The 25116-nt window shown below is 40.8% G+C and overlaps 1 protein-coding gene across 1 annotated transcript in view; it reads left to right on the forward strand.

Annotated features, from left to right (window-relative positions):
• LOC118363584 (leucine-rich repeat and immunoglobulin-like domain-containing nogo receptor-interacting protein 2) overlaps nucleotides 1-25116 on the forward strand; it is a 357562-nt gene that overhangs the window by 101304 nt on the left and 231142 nt on the right. The window contains exon 3 of the mRNA XM_035744577.2: nucleotides 13650-13750. The gene's annotated coding sequence lies outside the window, so the exon portion shown is untranslated. The remainder of the gene's footprint in view (nucleotides 1-13649; nucleotides 13751-25116) is intronic.

Genomic DNA, 25116 nt, shown 5'->3' on the forward strand with positions numbered 1-25116 from the left:
TTTCCATGAAATCCTTTTTAATCATGAAGCAAATCCCTCACAATACCTGGTGGCCGACCATTTTTACTGTCCATTTGGCTTGAAGTTTGTGTCGGACAAGATTCTGCTTAATATTTGGAGCCAGACAAATTGGGCAAAAGTGCCAGCTGCTGAGCATGGAAAAGCTAATCAGTTGAACAGAATGTGGAGGATTACACGTTCAAAGACTTGTTGTTTCTTTAACTCAGATATACAGTACATCTGTCGGCTTGTTGGTTTAGTGTATTTTTCCCCTAATTCCTCCCAGATCATGTCTTAGCTTTATTATTTGCTCGCTGTTGTCTTTCCATCGGGTGAGGAGATGTTGGGGGGAAAGCGTCCCAATTAAATACGGATTTGGTAGCGTGTTATCACATCAGAGACGGCACACACGCTCCTGTTTAGGCCACTGGGTATAAATCACCTCCCTAAGTTAATTGTGCTTGCAACACCACATGGTGTGTGTGTATGCGCGTATGTGTGCGTGCTTACATGTGTGTGCCTTCCTGTGTGTGTTAATGAGAGCATGTCTGTGGGTAAAATATATATATATAGAGAGAGAGTGCACGTGCTTGCACACGCTGGGGAACACGTTTATTTTATGTCTCTATTTCTTTGTGTGCAAAGCCTTCTGGTAACACATTACTTAAAATATGCAATTCTAATGCATTATGATGCAGCTGTAATGCACAATAACAGTTGTCACTCTAGCTGTTGATCGTCGCTGGTAAAGGTACATGCCGCCCTTGTGTGACCAGGTTAGAGACCCTTTAGGACTCCATGACGTTTGGGATTCAAGCAGAACTTAGAAATCTCCTCCAGAATGCTATACCGTGACTATTTTCATGTTCTGAAATACCCTCCTATCCTGTAGGGAGGCAGTTATTTTTGGCCTGAGCCACCTTTAAGCAGGTGCCATTTGTGCTGGCATTATATGGATAATGGTGTGTGGTAGAAATGATGCAATTTACTATATATTCTGCATGTCTCTGAGGTATTTGGAGTTTCTCCCCACCTACTGATGCTGAGGGACCTATCAATTTGAATACTTCTGTGAAAACAATTGACATCTAGCAGTGGTTCCCAGGATCCATCATCATCTTGAAAACAGCAACTTATAACTGTTTGGATCAGATCTGACTTAACACTCCTCAATAGCCGCAGTAGCTTAAGTTGAAGCTTGACAATGCTGCGTATTGACAATGCTGCGTATGGAAAAGAGCACTTTGTCTCCTGGGGGTGTTTGCCTTTGCGTTCTTCCTGCCCATTGTGTAAGATTCATCTAATGAAGCCAGTCCTGCGGTCGAGAACTGTCGGAGTCTGACTCATACACAGCGCCGGTATGAGTACTAATGTAATAACCTCGGTGTAGGAAGAGCGTTCACATTGCATGCTGTTCCCCCCTTTCCCTACTGGCTTTTATCTTCCAAAAGGGTTCTCTTTAATAGTTTTACCTTGTCCCCCACAACCATCTTTTTTTTCCCCAGGCATTCTTTTTATCTGGATATTTTTTTTTTTTTTTCGAGGGACCCAGCAGGTAAATTTGCATTCAACTGCTTTCCCTCTGTCTGCATATGTTTGTGACTCGCTGACACTTTGCTGACTGTGCCTCCAGGCTGAAGTTCCATTTGTTTGTTTCATCCACATTGTTGACATATCGATTTGATCTCTTGAATATCGCTTTTATATTGAAGTTCTCACAATATGAATACTGACCTCTGTTTGACTTTTTGGAAGAAACTAAAATAATTCCTAGGCTATGTAGCCCATTGACAATGTTTTCTCTGTTTTTGGTGTGTCACTCACTCTCCAAAACAACAAATGACGTCTTTGTATCCAGCAAATAGTATCTAGGCAACCACCCGGTTTATCTCAAAACCTGAAAAGTGATTGATTTGATTGTATGACGGTAAAAATCCTGCTCGGATGAACTCACTGAATTCACTCTTATAGATAAAACAGAAATGTGTTGTCCTTGACATTAGTGACCCCAATCACCCCATTGAAATCAACGACGAGAGAGATATTCAGATTGATTAAATGTGATGTGGAGTATCTGCTGACGTCACAAAAGCCATTAATGTAGTTCTAGTTTGGAGGCAGCAATTAATTGCATGTGGTACAATGGCTGTTTCTCCAGCTGGTTGTCTTAACGGAGTGTGATAAAAAGGTCAATCTCTTCGTATTGTACAAAAAAGTAATTGCATGTCCTGGTTTACTCTAGTCTAACTAAGTATCCTAACTGTAAAATGTTTATGGTCAGTGCGAATCTAGATGGCTAACTTTGGCTATGCCAGAGTGTCCCTGAGGACCGAATACAATGCAATTCAACATCACAATGTAACAGAAGTAGAAATTATTGCTGTTAATGGTCCTCAGTATGAGTGTAATCAAATTAAGCTGTGGATCAATGCAGCTGTGCCTAAAACCTCCTTCGGCAGATTTGTGTCATCATGTCGAATTGAATGCACAAGCTTAGACTGGCTTCAGTCTGCCGCCACATAATGGAATCACAATGGTGACCAAGCCAGAGGGGATTGAATGGGGAATTGAAGTGGACTGGAAGGTTTGAAAGCCACAAGTTTATCTCAGCCTTGTCTGGGACAAACTGAGATACGACGCCGGGCCTTGAAAGCAACACAATTAAACAGTAAAACAATTCTAGCAGGGGAATGTAAAGCAAAACTGTAAATTCTACCTGGAAAAGTGGCAAGGTACAGCATGGGCTATGGGACAGACAGGAGGGGAGTTTTATGGTTCTGTTACAGAGACGTGAGTTGAGACTCTGCACCAAGTTGAAACGGCACTGCTGACAAAGTTTCTATAAACTCAATCTCGCTTTAAACTGGAACCGGGCTACTTTTAGACTAGACTTGTTATGCTTGTGGGCGTCCTAGAGTAAAACGGCATGAGAAACTTAACCTCTTCAACCTATGGGGGCGCTATGTCATTATTGGATAAAAAAAACATGCCCGTTTTAAGCGCAAGATTTTGTCACGAAAAGATGCTCGACTATGCATATAATTGGCAGCTTTGGAAAGAAAACACTCTGACGTTTTCAAAACTGCAAAGATATTATCTGTGAGTGCCCCAGAAATGATGCTCCAGGCGAAACCAAGATGTAACCTCAAACAGAAAATGAGCTGAATTTTTGAAGCTCTGTTTTACTATCGTCTCCTTATATGGCTGTGAATGTGCTGTAGAACAACCTTATTGAAAAGCTCAGTGACTTCCAACGTAGCACCATCACTCTGCGCCATCGTCTTGGTACGCCTTACACAATACTTTTAAACTGGAAGAACTTGTCCCGATTGGTATTTTTAAATCACTGATTAATGATCTTGAGACTGATTCCCTGACGTGTCAATGTTTTTAATTTTCTGTTTCTGATTTTGTTATACTCTTGTGAATTCTATGGTTTTTACTAGATTACTTGTGGTTTTTCATGTTGTTTGTCTGTCATTTTTGTAATGACTTGGTCCTGCCTATCTTGGCCAGGACGCTCTTGAAAAATATATTTTAAATCTCAATGAGCGCTTCTTGGTTAAATAAAGATTAAATACATTTTTTTTAAATCATAGGATGCCAGCTTTCCAACAAGTCAGTTTGTAAAATGTCTGCCCTGCAAGAGCTGCCCCAGTCAACTGTAAATGCTAATATTGTGAAGTGGAAACGTCTAGGAGTGGCTCAGCCACGAAAAGGTAGGCCAGACAAGCTCACAGAACGGGAACCCCGAGTGCTGAAGATTGCAGTGCATAAAAATAATCTGTCCTTGGTTGCAACACTCACAATTGATTTCCAAACAGCCTTTGGAAGCAACGTCAACCCAAGAACTGTTCATCTGGAGTGTCATGAAATGGGGGTTCATGGCCGAGCAGCCGCACACAAGCCTAAGATCACCATGCACAATGGTGTAAAGCTCGCCGGCATTGGACTCTTGGTCAGTGGAAACGCGTTCTCTGGAGTAATGAATCACGCTTCACCATCTGGCAGGACGAAGGACGATTCTGAGTTTGGTGGATGCCAGGACATCACTACCTGACCGAATGCATAGTGCCAACTAAGGGTCTAGGCCCCTTAGTTCCAGTGAAGGGAAATCTTAACGCTACAGCATACAATGACATTCTAGACAATTCTGTGCTTCCAACTTTGTGGCAACAGTTTGGTGAAGGCCCTTTCCTGTTTCAGCATGGCAATGTCCCTGTTCACAAAGCGAGGTCCATACAGAAATGTTTTTTTGAGATCGGTGTGGAAGAACTTGACTGGCCTGCACAGAGCCCTGACTTCAACCCTATCGAACACCTTCGGGATGAATTGGAACGGCACCTGCGAGTCAGGCTTAATCACCCAATATCACTAATGCTCTTTAGGCGAAATGGAAGCAAGTCCCCACAGCAATGTTCCAACATCTAGTGGCAAGCATTCCCAGAGGAGAGGAGGCTGTTATATAGCAGCAAAGGGGAAACCAACTCCATATTAATGACCATGGTTTTGGAATGAGATGTTCGACAAGCAGGTGTCTACATACTCTTGGTCATGTAGTGTATATCCCCCCTAAAAAAGAATTATGGGTCTCAGGATGCTATGAGAAAGAAGAAACATTGATTAATGACTTGTGTCTGTGTAGACTAAGACAAAAAGCTCAACAATGCTGCTGTACTCACAGTATTCCCAGTGGAAATAACCTCATTACCTTTCTCTTAGGATTTCTATGAGACGACAGCGACCATTAATTAGATGGGATTAAACATAAACAGAGACAGACACCTGTAGATCAATGGAAACTGCATTACAAAACTTAACAAACAAGGATGCTCACAGTCATCTAATACATGGGTATTTATCAAACAAGAGATACAGGGTGCTGTGTAAGAAGGTAGACAATAGGGCTGGTTCTGTGGCTTCTTGTCTGTGGCGAGAAGAGGAATCTAGATTGATTGATGTGCACTCTGAGGCCAGCTATTTGTCTTAGTCAATCATATCTGATCTATCATAGACAAATGGAGATGGGCTCCCCAGTTGAATAAACTCTGGTCTGAGACGGGGGGGAGGTCAGGACTGTGCCAAGCACAATTTCTCTCTTGGGTGGAGAGAGAAAGAGAAGGAAGGGATAGGGTGAGAGAGAGATGGACAGGAAATGTGTGTGGCGCGTGTTGATACTTTCATTAATAATATAATAATATAATAATAATATTGAAAGGTACACTCATTTATTCACCTGGTGTTTAATTGTATAGTTAGAAACCTGTTCACACTAAAGTTTTGTCAGGAAGAGAAACAACTGAAGCAAAATGACAAACCAAAAGTTACTTAATGCCAGACAATGTAAACGCTTGAATGTTTCTTTTTTCAATAGCGTACATATTCAAAGAAATCTAACGTAGTTTTACATTTTTTATTAAATATATTTGATTCATGAATTTTCGATTTTTACAAACAGACAGATAATGACGGCAAACAATACATCGAGAATAACCCCCACCCTTCAACAGGAGACAGAAAGCACAAAACAGAACAGAAAAACAGAACACAACATTGCTCTTAAGGAATTGACAACTTGCTTCATTGACATTTGACTTACTGTACAGTATAAGGATTATGCTAGGCATTAAAATAATTACTGTGGATCAGGGTGGGTTGCAGGTTGTGTGTTGTGTTGCCCATCATCATGTGAAAGATATGCTATAAAGCGCTGCCATATCTTCACGGATGTATTATATCTGCCAGAGATAACATGGCAAATCCTTTCTATATATTGCAAACGGGTGACTTCAACTAACCAGGTTTTAAAAGCAGGTACAGTCTCCTCATTCCAAAGGCTTAAAATGTTTATTTCTGGAATAACAAAGCCATATTGTACAGTCTTCTGTTACCAGTGTGTTAAAGTCGTTAGGTGTTGTGACCTTCCTAAAACAGCACTGTCCGGGGCTGTTATGAGGTTACAGCTGTATACTTCTGAGTAACACTTAAAAATCTATCTATACTGAACGTAACATGTAGAGTGTTGGTCCCATGTTTCATAAGATGAAATATAAGATCCCAGAAATGTTCCATAAGAACAAAAAGCTTATTTTGCTCAAATTCTATGCACAAATGTATTTACATTCCTGTTAATAAGCATTTCTCTTCCACCAAGATAATTAATCCACCTGAAAAGCATGGCATATCAAGAATCTGATTAAACAGCATGATCATTACACATGTGCACCTTATGCTGGGGACAATAAAAGGCCACTCTAAAAAGTGCAGTTTTGTCACACAACACAATACCACAGATGTCTCAATTTTTGAGGGAGCGTGTCAATTGGCATGCTGACTGCTGGAATGTCCAACAGAGTGTTGCCAGATAATTGAATGTTCATTTCTCCACCATAAGCCGCCTCAAGTAATTTCAGAGAATTTGAGAGTAAGTGCAACTGGCCTCACAACCGCAAACCACATGTAACCACATGTAACCACGCCAGCTCCGGACCTCCACATCCGGCTTCTTCACCTGCGGGATTGTCTGAAGATGGGGTTATGGGGTAATGAGGAATATTTCTGCCTGTAATAAAGCCATTTTGTGGAGAAAAAAAATTCTGATTGACATAGGCCTTCTCCCCAGTGGTTGGGCCTGGCTCCCAAGTGGGTGAGCCTATGGCTGCTCCCCTGGCCAGTCATGTGAAATCCATAAATTAGGGCCTATTGAATATACAGTATTTAAATTGACTGATTTCCTTCAATGAACTGTATTTCAGTAAATAATTTGAAATTGTTGCATTTATATTTTTCTGTCTATCTGTCTAACCTTTATTCATCCAGGCGAGTCCCCATTGAGACATAAATCTATTTGACATAAATATGGGGTGATGCTGTTGCCATTTTTGTTCTGTTCAACTAAGGCATCTCTCCTAAAATGACACCTTCATTTAGCCTCAAAATAAAGTGACTGATGTGTGAGGGACACCAGAGACATCCTTCTTAAAATACTCGCCATCAGGCTTCAGTTTAGAATCTCCACAAAAAAATATTCTCTATTCTCATTTGGAAAGCTTTAATGCTGATCCCTTTGACCGCGTTATCTCCCTACCTGGGCCATTTCTGTGTCGCTGATTACAGTCCTTAATAAGGGACTCTTATTAAGTATTTTCTCCAATTAAGCTGAAGTCATTTTCCGCTTCGCAATTCCTCCACGACTCCAGTCTTCCAAATCGTCCAATGGCAGATTATTCCAATCTGTGCGTCGTGAGTCATTTACAAGGCAATGAACGGATGGGAAGTCTCGGTTTGATTTTGAGAGCAATTAAGACTTGTTTGTTTGTTTTTCTAGAACATTGTCAGTGCACACTCAGGTGAACTAAGCTATAATTGGCATACCATCAAAAAATCTGATGTTTTGACATGCTGGAACTACAGGGGGAAACACAAGACCAATGCTCTGACATCCCAGGAATGTAATAATTGTGTTGCTCAGCAGACCAGACCTTTGCCTCTTTTGTGTAATGGTTTACTACAGTATATTGTAGGCCTATGTCCCAGTCAATTGCCTTTCTGCTTTGTCAAGCTGAGTTTAAAAAGTTATACCGGAACTTTAACTTGTCCATTTTGAAGATTGACATTCTGCTGACCAATTTGGAGATTACAAGGAAATGCTGTCTGCTCTAAAGCCACCACAGAGTTGAGTGCCCACACTGCTATCTTAGATTGCCACATTGGAAACTTACTGTGGATTTCCTGGATGACCAACAGCCATCGATTTCCAGCCAGCACAATGAAGGAGCAGCTTAATTTCTTAGTTCAATGTGTGCACCTCAGTAGCAGAACTGAAAATGACAAAGACCTTGTTAAAACGAAGGACCCAACGTCCTTTTTGGCTGGCGTGGAGCAGAAAATCAGGAGACAAAATAGGTGGTATGTATTTAGGCCTAGAGAACACGTGATGGGGAAGACTGGATCCACAGATATATTTACAAATTAAACAGATGCAGAAATGACTTAACTTGGTTAAAACATGAAACTTATTTGGCCAATATTAAATGTTCACTAGACTAACTAACCGCTCCCCATGAAGGAGGTGGAAGGGGATCCTTAAAAGACCTGCGGAATGGCAAAAATCATTCACACATTTAAAGCTAGAATCCTTAGTTGCTGCATCCAGTTATGTACATACACATTTTTTATTTTCTTTTTATTTCACTTTTATTTAACCAGGTAGGTTAGTTGAGAACAAGTTCTCATTTACAACTGCGACCTGGCCAAGATAAAGCAAAGCAGTGCGACACAAACAACAATGGAGTTACACATGGAATAAACAAACATACAGTCAATAACACAATATAAAAAAGTATATATACAGTGTGTGCAAATGAGGTAAGATATGAGGTAAGATAAGGCAATAAATAGGCCATGATGGCGAAGTAATTACAATATACCAATTAAATACTGTAGTGATAGATGTGCAGAAGATGAATGTGCAAGTAGAGATACTGGGGTGCAAAGGAGCAAAAGAAGAAATAACAATATGGGGATGAGGTAGTTGGACAGGCTATTTACAGATGGGCAATGTACAGGTCTGTGATAAGCTCTGACAGGTGGTGCTTAAAATTTGTGAAGGAGATATTTGTAATTCGTTCCAGTCATTGGCAGCATTGGCATACATTAATGATACATACCCATAGATTCGAGAAGAATATAACTTATGAATGCCTCATGAGCTTAGTTCAACTGTCGTACCCCATCTAAAATCAAAATACAAGCTTGTTATATTCTCCAATGTTTGTAAACAAAGTAAATGTAAACAAACACTGTATCGACTCAAAATATGACTTGTTTCTTTGATGATGGCGTTGCCGGAGATGGCAGCATCGCGACTGGCTCTTAAGAAACTCTGCAGTAATTTTGTTTGTTTATGTATTATTTTTAACGTTATTAGCTCAGGAATTGTTTCGTGTCATTACATACAGCCGGAAAGAACGTTTGGATATTAGAGCAGCGGTAACTCACCAGAAATTCCAACATCACGACCAGGATTACGACTTCCCTGGAGTGGATCCTTTGTTTGCTCTCCCCAGAGCAATTGAACTCATTCCAGAGGCTAACCCAAAACAACGCCTGTGGAGGAATGGCACTCGAGACGGTCATCTGGTCCGACTTAGGAAGCGTGCACACCACCCACCGCTCCAGATTATTTTACTCGCTAATGTCCAATCTCTGAATAATAAAATGGATGAGCTCAAGGCGAGAGTCACCTTTCAGAGAGACCCCAGAGATTGTAAACATACTCTGCTTCACGGAAACAAGGCTCTCTCAAGATATACTATCTGACTCTGTAAAGTTGGGTTCTCAGTACATCGCGTCGACAGGAACAAACATCTCTCCGGGAAGCAGAAGGGTGGAGGTAAATGTTTTATGATTAACAACTTATGGTGTAACTGTGATAACATACAGGAACTCAAGTCCTTCTGTTCACCCGACATAGAATATCTCACAATCAAATGCTGACCGTACTATCCCCCGAGATCATTTTCATAAATAATAGCCACAGTGGTCTATATCCCCCCCTCAAGCGGATACCACAACGGCCCTCAAAGAACTTCACGGGACTTGCGAACTGGAAACCACATATTATGAGGCTGCATTTATTGTAGCAGGGGATTTTAACAAAGCAAATTTGAAGAAAAGGCTCCCGAAATTCTATCAACATATTGATTGTCTTACTCGTGCTGCTAAAACTCTCGGCCATTGTTATTTATACAACCTTCCAGAATGCATATAAGTCTCTCCCCCACCCACCATTCAGCAAATCAGACTACAATTCCATCTTGCTCCTCCCTTCCTATAGGCAGACACTCAAATAGGAAGCACCCATGATGAGGACTATTCAACGCTGGTCTGACCAATCGTAATCCACGCCTCAAGATTATTTTGATCATGCAGACTGGGATATGTTCAGAGTAGTTTCAGAAAATAATATCGACACATATACATTCCACTGGATGTCATAAGGTGAATGCACCAATTTGTAAGTCGCTCTGGATAAGAGCGTCTGCTAAATGACTTAAATGTAAATGTAAATATACCGATACAGTGAATGAGTTTATCAGGAAGTGCATTTGAGATTTGTACCCACTGTGACTATTAAAACAAGCATACCCATAACATCATGCAAAAACCACCATGCTTGAAAATATGAAGAGTGGTACTCAGTAGTGTTGTGTTAATGGTTTGTATTCAGGACACAAATGTATTTTTGTCACATTATTTACAGTATTACTTTATTGACTAATTGCAAACAGGATGCTTGTTTTGGAATATGTTTATTCTGTACAGGCTTCCTTCTTTCCATTGTGGAGTAACTACAATGGTGTTGATCCATAATCAGTTATTTCCTATCACAGCCACTAAACTCCAAAACTGTTTTAAAATCACCATTAGCCTCATGGTGAAATCCCTCAGTGTTTTCCTTCCTCTCTGGCCACTGAGTTAGTAATGGTGACTGTATCTTTGTAGTGTCTGGGTGTATTGATAGACCATCCAAAGAGTAATTATTAATAACTGCACCATGCTCAAAGGTATATTAAATGTCTGCTTTTTGTTGAACCCATCTACCAATAGGTGCCCTTCTCTGCTAACAATTGGATATTTCAGCTTTTTATTTTAATTTTTTTAATTTTTGATCAACGTGAAAAAGAAAAATCCACGATGACATTATAGGGTAATGTTTCTAGTTCAGTGACGCAAAATCTCAATTTAATCTATATTAAATTCAGGCTGTAATACAACAAAAATGTGAAAAAGTCAAGGGGTGTGAATATTTTCTGAATGAACTGTATATGATTACCAGACTCTGGTGTTTGTTCTTCACATTCCAAACAGAATGTTTGATGGGACCAGCGATAGCATAGTTAAGTTAGCAAACATGCTAGCATCAAACTTTGTAGCAAAAAAATATATTCATATGGGGAGAAAAGGAGCAAAATTTCCAAAATCAGAGACACAGTTGGAGTTTAATTTATATATTCAAAATCCCCGTACAGCCTTGTTTAATTGTAGGCTATGAGGAAAGTGTGGTTGTAAGTAATTTTTGCTTAAATACAAGTACTATTTGGGTTTATACTGGTTGATGTAGCCTATATTTGCGACCACACCAGTTGAACAACCAACACTGTATGGAACACAAGTTAGACTCTAGATATTAATCCAATTCTCGAGTGTTATTAAGTGAATTTCTCGATGACTTGATACTAGGAATTGTATTATTCCTCAGTCATATTAACATATCAGTGGCTTATCCTCTGGGAGCAAACTCATCTCACTCACTGACATGGAGTGCAATTCATTTTATTACTTATTGTCACATTTAAAAAATGTATTTTATCAGGTTTATCTACACCTGGGACTGATAAAAGCAACATAATAAGAAGGTCATCGTAATTGACTTTCATCACGTCTCTAAATTTCATTTAATATGAATGGGATAAATAGTAGTCATGCTCACAATAAGAGTGTAAATGCACTTCAACATTTACTGTATTCTGTCCAACATTGCATCATCCTATTAACATCTCATTAAGTATTCCTCACTAAATGCTTCAAGCAAACTGAGTCTCCTCCCCCTCATTAGGCAGATCTATTCTGTAGCATCCTGGGAATACTAATAAAAAAAACTGGTTGACTAATCATGTACAGTTGTGGCCCAATATATAGACACATTTACACTTTTCTTAAAGTGTTCCCTATTTCTTCTAAAATAAGTTGAAATTAAAAACAACTTTTGGTTACCACATCTTGTAATTGGATTTTCTATACTGCAGAAGCAATTTTATTTTAAATAAATGTATGCATACAAGTTTACAGAAAATGAAGACAAATGGCATGGACAACATTATTGTCACTCCAAAGCCAGTACTACTTGCACAGCCTTTGGCCAAGATAACTACAGAAAAACTTCTTGTAGCCATCAATGAGCTTGCTGCACCTTTTTTACTAGCAATTTGGTACACCTTTTATTTGCAAACTTCTCTAATTCTTCAATGTTGTAGGACTGTCCTCCACCAACTACTGTTTTCAGATCGTGCCATACGTTTTTAGATGTGATTCAGATCTGGCCACTCCAGAACAGTCCACCATCTCTTCTTGAACTATTCCTGGGTGATTGTGTTATGTGTGTCTGAGGTCGTTGTCCTGCTGGAAGACCCACATCCTTCAATGGAAGTTTTTGGAAACTGGAATGAACATTGGACTCCAAAACAACTGATAATCTTCGGATATTATGATTCCTTGCACACATTCAAATCCCCTAGTGCCAGAGACAGCAAAGCAACCCCACCGCATTATTAAATCTCCTCCATGCTTGATTGTAGGGAGAGTCTTATTTTCATTGAATGCTCCCAGCCGGCAAGGTAGAAAAATATGCCGTTTTGCCCTTGAGCAAGCCAGTTAACCCCCAACAACAACTTCTCCCGGGCACCGATGACATGGACATCAATTTAGACAGCCCCCCATACCTCTCTGATTCAGAAGGGTTGGATTAAATTCGGAACACATATTTCGGTTGACTGCATTCAGTTGTGCAACTGACTAGGTATCCCCTTTCCCTTTATTTGGTCATTAGGAAACAGCGTTTATTGCCTAATTTTCTTTCATTGGTCCACAGAACATTTTCCCCATGATTTAGGCTTGTATATTCATTAATTTGAGAAATTCAATCAGGCTTTCTTGTGTCTCCTTCAGCATGTTTACCAAAGACAAAACAAAGAACACCCTCTCAACAGTCAAACATGGGGAGGTTCAGTCATGCTGTGGGGTTGCTTTGCTGTCTCTGGTACTGGGAGACTTGAATGTGTGCAAGACATCATGCAATCGACAGATTATGAAAGTGTTTTGGAGTACAATGTTCAATCCTGTGTCCAAAAACTGTCTCTCTGTTGAAGGTCGAGGGTCTTCCAGCAGGACAACAACACAAAAACATATCAAAAGAAAACTGAAATGATTCAAGAAAAAACGTGAGACTGTTCTGGAGTGATCAGCAAAGAGCCCAGATCTGAATCACATCCATAACCTACGGTGGTATCTGATAACAGCAGTTGGCGGAGGGAACCCCTCAAACAAGAATTCGAGGCAATTTGCTGCTCAAGAGTGGGCCAAATTGCTACTAGAAGGTGCAGCAAGCTCATTGATGGCTACAAGAAGCATTTGTTGGCAGGCTATGCAACCGGGGTGCCAATAATTTTGCAATGCCATAAATTGTGGTCAACAGATTAATTCCATCCCTTCCCCTGCTTTGATACTCACGTTTGTAGCCAGAACATGACAGTTAGGAGTTAAATCAGGATATTCTCTCATAAAATTCCTTGGCCAGTCGGTCGGATTACAGTGCCGAGAGAAATTAGGATTTAATGAAGCGTCCCTTGGCAGCCGTTTGGGCAGAAAAACGATCAATCCGCCCAAGCGTTGAAGGAAGATACTGTGCATGTCAGAGGTCTTTTCCTTCTTCAACTTAGTGGCCTTCCTCTGTCTTCCTTGGGCTGACAGTCTTCAAGGATGTTTATCTTGGTTCGATGGGCTTGTTACTGCTTAGACTTGTGCTACTTCCGGGAAAGCTCCTACCCTATGTCTGCTTAAATTTCTTCTCTTTTTTTTTATTATTACAGACATCGGAATCTTGAAATAAGTGACCTGTGTATTCCACTGGGGATTTTTAACTACTCTTTAGTCACACTCTATGGACATCTACTATCAGAGACCCTGCCAGGTAAGAAAATAATATTTAACTTCACATTTTTTATTGTACTCATATTTACTGTAAATATTCCCACACGTGTAATTTTTTGATGGGTCAAGGAATTTTGTTTTCAGCTAAAATGATTTTACTGTATGTATTCTAGAGGAAATAGTTATAGTTATGCTATTAGTTTGACCAACTAGTCAGAAATGGAGTAAATACAATACAGTGCCTTCAGAAAATATTCAAACACCTTGACTTATTCCACATTTTGTTTGGTTACAGCTTGAATTTAAAATTGATTACATTTAGATTTTGTGTCATTGATCTACATGACACAAAAATGATGTGTCATGTAGATGTGGGAATGACTCCCACATCTCTGTACCCCAGACATAATTATCTGTAAGATCCTTCAGTTGAGCAGTGAATTTCAAGCACGGATTAATGACAAATACCAGGGAGGTATTACAATTCCTTGAAACAATGTCACCTACTGGTAGATGGTGGAGGGGAAAGCAGATATTTAATATCCCTTTGAGCATGATGAAGTTATTAATTAGACTTTGGATGGTGTGTCAATCCACCCAGTCACTGCAAAGATACAGGCATTCTTCCTAAGTCAGTTGACGGTGAGGAAGGAATTTCATGTTATGGGTGTCATAGACAATGACTATGACATTTTAGGATAAAAAGAAAAGGAATAAAGTGAAGCACAGGCAAAGTCCTAGAGGAAAACCTGGTCCAGCCTGCTTTCCAACAGACACTGAGAGACAAATGAACCTTTCAGCAGGACAACAACCTAAAACGCAATGCAAAATATGCACTGGACTTGTTTACCAAGATGACATTGAATGTTCCTGAGTGACCTAGTTACAGTTTTGACTTAAGTCGGCTTGAAAATATACATGGCAAGACTTGAAATTGGCTGTTTAGCAATGATCAACAACCAACTTGACAGAGCTTGTATTGTTTTATATTAGTGTTATTTTCCATGAATTAAAAACAATGACAGAGTATTTTGAATAGACAATTAAATCCAATTTAATCCCACTTTGTAACACAACAAAATGTGGAAAAAGTCAAGGGGGAGTGAATACTTTGAAGGCACGGTATACCGCCTGCTTCTTTTGAAAATAGAGTTTGATTGATTTGATCTTTGACCTGTTTTTACTGCTCCTTTGACACCTCCGAGGGACACTATCCTCCAAAGGGTACAGATGACAGAGAATTACTCTCAGATGTCAAACGCGTCAAGTAAACATGCTTAAATTCTAAATGCTCCGTTTCAAATGCCAACCCTGTGTTGTATGTGTATGGCCCAACCGAATTCCAAACAGGGTTCTGAGTTCTCTTGAGTTCCCCCCCCCCCATTCTCCTTTCCCGTCACGTTTTCAATAAGCACCCTGTGAAGATGTAACACGGGGAAGATTGGGACTGTTTGGAAATAAATGTGATCACGTCGGGAAAAGGAACCGCTGCCGGACGAGATGTGGGGGAAAAATCAAATGTCATATTCCCAAACACTTCATCGCCATGAGGTGTAACACAGACTTTTCCTCTCTTTCTCCAATCTGATTTCCACTTTCATCAGTTTTAACGTTTAGTATCGTAAATAATGTAACAGCAGAAACCAGAGTACTCTCACAGATCACTGTTACAGTTTAATTGAGTTGCAGTGCATTCCTACGAAGGGTCACACTTGAGTTGGATGGAAGACAGAGGTGGCGGCGAAGGGAAATAGGAAGCACAGACACTGTGTGTGTCATTATGTGCATCTGTTAAAGGTGTTATCTGTGTTAAAATACAGGGCTAAGGTTTTGCTATGGCAGAAGTTGCTGAGGATATATCGAGCAAAAATGTGCTCCCAGCTGCATAGATGGCATCAGCATGGCCCGGGAGGCTGATTAATTCATTTGCTGTCTCACTTCAATGTGAGTGTCATGGCAGACCGGGGATGGTTGTTTGGAAGAGGTGAAAATTTGGCTCTGGAACTCTGGATTCCGTCAAACCTGTAGAAGATTTTTTTTGACGCAGTATCTTTGTTTAAACAACCACTGCACTGAAATCAACCTATATGTCTTATTGTGATTGGAGAGGAGCCTCTAGAACACAAGGCCATTGTGCAATTCTATGTGGCAACAGGGAAATGAAATATACCGCACCCACCAGCAATGTGGGTTTGATTGATCTCTGCCTACAGGAGCTGTTGATAGCTCATAGGGTCACATGATTAGACCGCTGCACTACCTTTGCCTCAAGACCAGCATGTTCATGTGTATATTAACAACAACCGTTTGCCGTTGAGTTCAAACTTAATTGTTTTATTACTATTTGCAATCTATCCACAGTTTCCGTCTACATGTTTTTGTGTTATTCACAAAAACATGGTTTCAACAGATGCCAATGCTCAGGAGGGCTAGCATTTAACAAGTCCAAAACAGCTGGCCATGCACTTGTATATCAAATTGTTTTTTGACATGACTCATGGATCAAGAAATATTTTAACAATATTCGACTGTGGTTATGCTTTATTGGAACCAATGTATAGGCTTGATTAAGCCATAAGCTACACATCTTCCATCCTAATTTCTTTTTAATTTGGTGAGAACTCGGCCGCATATTGCTACAGTGTATCTAACATTTTAATTAAGTAAGGCCTGTAAAAATGATTACTACTACCAGGGTGCAGAAGGGCTGGTGCTCCCAACGCTATGGAGAATGGGGAACTAGTGGTCCAAAAATGACACCCCCCAATTCCAAGACCATTCCCTACAACAGAGCCTTTAGATCACTTATTTTTGTAACACTCAATGGCAATAATTACCTGTGTGGTCTCATGAAATGCACTAGCCATGTCCAAAGTCTTTTTCAATGGTTGAATATGGCATTTTTAATAACCAATTGAGTTTATTACATTAATGCATTTAAATCTATATAGGAGTGTGGGGGGGGGTTCTCTTTTTTTTACGCTAAATCCATCTTGAGAATATACTTTTTTTTATATAATGTTGCCTTTGGCATAAACAGCGGAACTGAAAATAGAACTCAGTGGCCTTCAGATGAATTTGCCACACAGAATCCAAACTTGAAACACAGGAGGTAAAACACTGTAAATAGGAATGGACATGTGCATATTGAATCAGGGAAGGTTAATTTAGCATGTTACATGGGTTATGATAAGTCAATTAGATCCAGAGGTGAAGACTGAACATGTAACGTAGAGAACATATTTTTCTTCATACTGGGTGAGATTAAATATGTGGGAAACGATGAAAGAGTATGGAACCGCAATGACTTTTGAGTGCATTCACAGGATATCTAAATCCTATCCCAAAGGAAAGCATCTTCCCTAAAGAGATACAGCATGTTAGTTACTGCTGGGCCTTGAGACCGTGCAAATGTATCATTACAATGACACCGCGTCATTTGCATGCAAGCAATGCATTGCACAGCTTGGCGGCCTATTCTCACCTTGATAGGCTCACTCAATGGTCTTTGATTATTTGACAATGACATCCACACGATACTGTCAATCTCTTTTTTTGACAAACTGTTCAGTTTGCATGCAAAGAAAAAAAAGCCCATTATTTCAGCAGGTGATTTCACTTGAGTTTATTAGCGGGCTACATTACAATGATTTTGTAAGATATTCAGCTCTGCAAGGTGTGCATTGCACTGCTTGTCAATGGGTGGTTTCTGTTCTAGCAGGCAGGACATGCCCTTTGGCAGACGAATGCACAGCGGTGGGTGAAGGCTGTCTGAATGGCACCTATCTCACGGTTGAGCTGCCAGGTCTGTCTGATGTTTCAAACCCAGCAGAGAGCAGCTTTCTAGCCTTTCAGGGCCCTGGACAACCCATGTGGTATGTCTTGCTGAGGAAACTGTCCACATGCTCAGAGCATTAATGAATGCCCCTCTCCCCACAGGTGTGATTACTACCTCTGAGGTTTTAGAGCTTGAGTTAGTCCCCTCATACAAGTACTTGGGAGTATGGCTAGACAGCACACTGTCATTCTCTCAGCACTTATCAAAGCTGCAGGCTAAAGTAAAATCTAGACTTGGTTTCCTCTATCGTAGTCGCTCCTCTTTCACCCCAGCTGCCAAACTAACCCTGATTCAGATGACCATCCTACCCATGCTAGATTATGGGGACATCATTTATAGATCGGCAGGTAAGGGTGCTCTCGAGCGACTAGATGTTCTTTACCAATCGGCCATCAGATTTGCCACCAATGCTCCTTAAAAGGAGACATCACTGCACTCTATACTCCTCTGTAAACTGGTCATCTCTGCATACCCATTGCAAGACCCACTGGTTGATGCTTATTTATAATACCCTCATAGGCCTCACTCCTCCCTATCTGAGATATCTACTGGAGCCCTCATAGTGGTTAGAGCATTGGACTAGTAACCGAAAGGTTGCAAGTTCAAATCCCCGAGCTGACAAGGTACAAAATCTGTCGTTCTGCCCTTGAACAGGCAGTTAACCCACTGTTCCTAGGCCGTCATTGAAAATAAGAATTTGTTCTTAACTGACTTGCCTAGTAAAATAAAGGTCAAATAAAATAATAATAAACTCCACATACAACAACCATTCTGCCAGTCACATTCTGTTATGGGTCCCCAAAGCACACATATCCTTGGGTCGCTCGGCTTTTCAGATCGCTGCAGCTTGCGACTGGAACGAGCTGCAACAAACACTAAAACTGGACAGTTTTATCTCAATCTCTTCATTCAAATGGACACTCTTGCTGACAGTTGTGGCTGCTTTGCATGATGTATTGTTGTCTCTACCTTCTTGCACTTTGTGCTGTTGTCTGTGCCTAATAATATTTGTACCCTGTTTTGTGCTGCTAACATGTTGTGCTGCTGCCATGTTGTGTTGCTACCATGCTGTGTTGTCATGTGTTGCCGCCATGCTATGTTGTTGTCTTAGGTCTCTCTTTATGTAATGTTGTGTTGTCTCTCTTGTCCTGATGTGTGTTTTATCCTATATTTTTACATCATTTGTTTTAATTTTTAAATCCAGCCCCCATCCCTGCAGGAGGCCTTTTTGCTCTTTGGTAGGCCATTTGTTATTAATTGACTTGCCTAGTTAAATAAAGGTAAAATAAAAAATATATTGTTTGTAGAACTGGCTCACCTTGCATATGGCCCAAGGTGGAGTCCCACATACCTAGCAAACAGCCATGGAAATAGAATGAACAATATGGATATCACATTATGTAAGTGTATGGATATCACATTATGTAAGTGTATGGATATCACATTATGTAAGTGTATGGATATCACATTATGTAAGTGGGAGAAAGGGAGTGAAGTCTATAGTCTCTTTTCTTCGCCCAGAATTAAACAGGTCTTTTGTTCTTTTATGTCACAGTGCCCCAGCAATATGCAAGAGGATATACAAGTCTAACCGGAAGAGACTTATTATATGACCAACCAACGCTCTTTTTTTGTAGATGTCTGGTACTTTCCCTCGTGGATTATCGAGTTGTGCTGTGCATTGTGTGCAGCGGTTTGTGTCAAGCCCTTGCAGCACTGTGAAACAAGGTAACGGTTTCACTTGTTGTTGGAGATTCAGGAACTGCAAAGGTGGAGATTTGTAAGACCAGCAGCCAATTCCCTATTGAGAGCATTGTCAGAAGAAGCTCAAGCAGGGATTTCTGGGGGGAGAACGGAATTGGGGTTGAATTATAAAAATAGGACTTTTTGAGTACATTTTTTAATACTGAAAAACAGATAAGTGAATCTATTGAGACATGCACATCATTGTCTTGACCTTAGAATTCCGAGCAGTTACCCACTTAGGTATACTATGGGGATCCAAATGAATCCTAAATAAGATTTTGTGCATTGTTGGATAAGCACATGTTCGTAGACAGAGGTATGAGGTAAGTGAATTTCCACATTTGCCTTTGCATCCATATTCTATTCACAGTTACAAGACTGAATTCAACTCAGTGACATAAGCCATTATTCACAAATAAACTACCGACCTAGACATTGTGCCACCTTCTCAAAAAGCTAACATTCATTTGGCAAGTTGTTGCATAAACAGTCAGAAATATTATATACAGGATCGTAATTTGATCTGTATTGTCACAGAAAGAAAATCCTGCAGCAACAGGATTTGAACATTTAGTCCATAATTTTTTATTTATTTATTTTATTTCACCTTTATTTAACCAGGTAGGCTAGTTGAGAACAAGTTCTCATTTGCAACTGCGACCTGGCCAAGATAAAGCATAGCAGTGTGAACAGACAACACAAAGTTACACATGGAGTAAACAATTACCAAGTCAATAACACAGTAGAAAAAAAGGGGAGTCTATATACAATGTGTGCAAAAGGTATGAGGAGGTAGGCGAATAATTACAATATTGCAGATTAACACTGGAGTGATAAATGATCAGATGATCATGTACAGGTAGAGATATTGGTGTGCAAAAGAGCAGAAAAGAAAATAAATAAAAACTGTGGGGATGAGGTAGGTGAAAATGGGTGGGCTATTTACCAATAGATTATGTACAGCTGCAGCGATCGGTTAGCTGCTCAGATAGCTGATGTTTGAAGTTGGTGAGGGAGATAAAAGTCTCCAACTTCAGCGATTTTTGCAATTCGTTCCAGTCACAGGCAGCAGAGAACTGGAATGAAAGGCGGCCAAATGAGGTGTTGGCTTTAGGGATGATCAGTGAGATACACCTGCTGGAGCGCGTGCTACGGGTGGGTGTTGCCATCGTGACCAGTGAAATGAGATAAGGCGGAGCTTTACCTAGCATGGCCTTGTAGATGACCTGGAGCCAGTGGGTCTGGCGACGAATATGTAGCGAGGGCCAGCCGACTAGAGCATACAAGTCGCAGTGGTGGGTAGTATAAGGTGCTTTAGTGACAAAACGGATGGCACTGTGATAAACTGCATCCAGTTTGCTGAGTAGAGTGTTGGAAGCGATTTTGTAGATGACATCGCCGAAGTCTAGGATCGGTAGGATAGTCAGTTTTACTAGGGTAAGATTGGCAGCGTGAGTGAAGGAGGCTTTGTTGCGGAATAGAAGATGTTTGATATGGGTCTGGAAGGAGAGTTTGCAGTCTAGCCAGACACCTAGGTACTTATAGATGTCCACATATTCAAGGTCGGAACCATCCAGTGTGGTGATGCTAGTCGGGCATGCGGGTGCAGGCAGCGATCGGTTGAAAAGCATGCATTTGGTTTTACTAGCGTTTAAGAGCAGTTGGAGGTCACGGAAGGAGAGTTGTATGGCATTGAAGCTCGTTTGGAGGTTAGATAGCACAGTGTCCAATGACGGGCCGAAAGTATATAGAATGGTGTCGTCTGCGTAGTATGCAGTGGCGTGTATTCATGGTTGCCAAGGGAAGCAAGGTTTCCCCCAAACATTTGACCAAGTAAAAAAATAAAAACATACAAAATAATTAATCTTCCGTCTCTCGCTGTTAAAAAAATATCCTTTAATTCACAAGAGGCTGAATATATCTCACCGGAGAAAGTATCCGAGAGATCAAACTGTATTAGTACTGTATGTGTAGCCAAAATATCTGATGCTGTCTTTATCCCTTGATAAAAAATAAAGAAACGTCCCTTTTTCAGGACCCTGTCTTTCAAAGATAATTCGGAAAAATCCAAATCACTTCACAGATCTTCATTGTAATGGGTTTAAACACCGTTTCCCATGCTTGTTCATTGAATCATAAACCATTAATAAACATGCACCTGTGGAAGGGTCGTTAAGACACTAACAGTTTACATACGGTAGGCAAGTAAGGTCACAGTTATGAAAACATAGGACACTAAAGAGGCCTTTCAACTGACTCTGAAAAACACCAAAAGAAAGATGCCAAGGGTCCCTGCTCATCTGCGTGAAGGCATGCTACAAGGAGGCATGAGGACTGCAGAGGTGGCCAGGGCAATAAATTGCAATGTCCGCACTGTGAGATGCCAAAGACAGCACAACAGGGAGACAGGACGGACAGCTGATCATCCTCGCAGTGGCAGACCATGTGTAACAACACCTTCGCAGGATTGGTACATCCAAACATCACACCTGCAGGACAGGTAAAGGATGGCAACAACATCTACCCGAGTTACACCAAGAACGCACAATCCCTCCATCAATGCTCAGACTGTCCGCAATAGGCTAAGAGAGGCTGGACTGGGGGCTTGTAGGCGTGTTGTGTGGCAGGTACTCACCAGACATCACCAGCAACAACGTCGCCTATGGGCACAAACGTACCATCGTTGGACCATGCAGGACGGGCAAAAAGTGCTCTTCACTGACGAGTCATGGTTTTGTCTGACCAGGGGTGATGGTTTGATTCGAGTTTATCGTTGAAGGAATGAGCGTTAAACTGAGGCCTGTACTCTGGAGCGGGATCGATTTGGAGGTGGAGGGTCCGTCATGGTCTGGGGCGGTGTGTCACAGCATCATCGAACTGAGCTGGTTGTCATTGCAGGTAATCTCAACGCTGTGTGTTACAGGGAAGACATTCTCCTCGCTCATGTGGTACCCTTCCTGCAGGCTCATCCTGACATGACCCTCCAGCTTGACAATGCCACCAGCCATACTGTTTGTTCTGTGTGTGATTTCCTGGAAGACAGGAATGTCAGTGTTCTTCCATGGCAAGCGCAGAGCCCAGATCTCAATCCCATTGAGCACGTCTGGGATCTGTTGGATCGGAGGGTGAGGGCTTGGACCATTCCCCCCAGAAATTTCTGGGAACATGCAGGTGCCTTGGTGGAAGAGTGGGGTAACATCTCACAGCAGGAACTGGCAAATCTGGTGCAGTCCATGAGGAGGAGATGCACAGCAGTACATAATGCAGCTGGTGGCCACACCAGATACTGACTGTTACTTTTATTAACCCCCCTTTGTTCAGGGACACATTATTCAATTTCTGTTTGTCACATGTCTGTGGAACTTGTTCAGTTTTTGTCTCAGTTGTTGAATCTTGTTATGTTCATACAAATATTTACACATGTTAAGTTTGCTCAAAATAAACACAGTTGACTGTGAGAGGACTTTTATTTTTTTGCTGAGTTTATATTAACAGGTAAGTAGCTAGCTAAAATAGGCACATTCTTAAAATAGCCATGGATGGAAATAAGAATTTGGACTTGTGGCTTTACTTAATTCTCCGGACTGGCCAATGATTATTTCAGCGATTCTGATCTAACCATAAATGTATACATTGTGCCCCTGGCCTGAGAGGATGGAAGTTCAACATGTACAGTTGAAGTCGGATGTTTACATACACCTTAGCCAAATATATTTAAACTCAGTTTTTCACAACTCCTGACATTTAATCCAAGTAAAAATTCCCTGTCTTAGGTCAGTTAGGATCATCACTTCATTTTAAGTCAGAAAAATAGAGAGAATTATATTCCTAGCGGGCATTTCAGGTTATGTCGATATAGGACTTGTTTTACTGTGCATGTAAATACTTTTGTACCTATTTCCTCCAGCATCTTCACAAGGTCCTTTGATGTTGTTCTGGGATTGATTTGCACTTTTCGCACCAAAGTACGTTCATCTCTAGGAGACAGAATGAGTCTCCTTCCTGATTGGTATGATGGCTGTGTGGTCCCATGGTGTATATGCTTGCGTACTATTGTTTGTACAGATGAATGTGGTACCTTCAGGCGTTTGAAAATTGCTCCCAAGGAGGTCTTGACTGATTTCTTTTGATTTTTCCATGATGTCAAGCAAAGAGGCACTGAGTTTGAAGGTAGGCCTTGAAATACATCCACAGGTAAACCTCCAATTGACTCAAATGAAGTAAATTAGCCTAACAGAAGCTTCTATAGCCATGACATAATTTTCTGTAATTTTCCAAGCTGTTTAAAGGCACAGTCAACGTTGTGTATGTAAACTTCTGACCCACTGGAATTGTGATATAATGAATTATAAGTGAAATTATAAGTCTGTAAACAATTGTTGGAAAAATGATTTGTGTCATGCACAAAGTAGATGTCTAAACGACTTGCCAAAACGCTAGTTTGTTAACAAGAAATTTGTGGAGTGGTTGAAAAATGTGTGTTAATGACTCCAACCTAAGTGTATGTAAACATCCGACTTAAACTGTAGCTGGATGTAGTAGGCCTGGCACATCGTTGCCCATGAAAGGAAGTTAGGTTAACGAGCAAGCAATTTTTCCAGGTAGCCTAGGACAACAAATACTAAAAGCGTGTACTGTATGAAAGTCAGACTGTTTTGGCCCCATGAAAGAGAGCAGGATGGCACTGCCATTTCTCTACAAATAGGGTGAGTCAACATGTTTTTTCAACTTGCAAGCACGCACACACACGCACACACACATAACTCAGTGCCATGGACAGCCACACCTTATTTAGCTTACTGTGCGCTGATTGGACTAAATAGTTTTTGGTATATTTTAATTGTTACTGTATTAGACTAAGCATAGGTGATTAGATGATTCTGAAGTTGAAATGATGCTGGATTAGTGGAGGCAGCGCCTGTTTTCTTTGCGATTTACGGTAAATATCCCTGGTTATAAATCAATAGTTTAGTCGTCTGGAAATGTCAGAAACATTAACTTGATTGACCACGCTGTAGGTCATGTACCTCTTTGTTACATGGAATATGTTTTGTGGCCTTCCCCGGACAGATGTTGCGATGAATTTATTCTGCCACCGTGTGTTCTTATTGTCTCGGCCTTAGGCCTATTTATCACGGTGTCAAGGAATATGAACTAACAGGTTGTAGAGCAAACAACGCAATTAGCACAACACATAGGTTAAAATATGGATTTTTTTCCCTGCCTGACTTCCTCAGTGATTTTACCCACGCAACGCTACTAGTTGCATGATCGGTTAGGCTATTAGCTAGTCAAAATGAGGCGACATGAAATGTGGAATACCGTTAATATAACTGTGTGTTAGAGCTGGTTTTCCGTGAATGTATGTACAGCTCTCAGCAACACATATGTACCTAATTTACAAACACACACATTGTGACATCATTAGAAGGACTCAGTACAACATCAATATCTCCCGTTAACACAGGGGACATTCATGTGATTACACTTCCCAACACTACCTCTATGTTAACAGAGGCTTAAAATGGCGGATCCCATTTCCCGCCATGCTGTGCTGTTTCTCACCTACCGGCTCTTCCTGCTCTCCCCCATCTCATCCTTATTTTCACCACAGAATTAAATTCTCACACGAGCCGGGGCTTTTTTTTTGGACAAGTGTGAATCAAGCACATCATTATTTTTTCTTTCCCTTCTGCCTTTGGTGCTTCTGTCTGTCTTTTTCTGTACTCTTAAACTCCTCTTGTTTCCATTAGCGGCAACACATTATGGCCGCTATTATCTCACGCTCGGTGTGATTGGGGATGGAGCTGTACAAAGCAAAG

Source organism: Oncorhynchus keta, chromosome 30 (assembly GCF_023373465.1).
Source record: "Oncorhynchus keta strain PuntledgeMale-10-30-2019 chromosome 30, Oket_V2, whole genome shotgun sequence".
Lineage (NCBI taxonomy): Eukaryota > Metazoa > Chordata > Actinopteri > Salmoniformes > Salmonidae > Oncorhynchus > Oncorhynchus keta.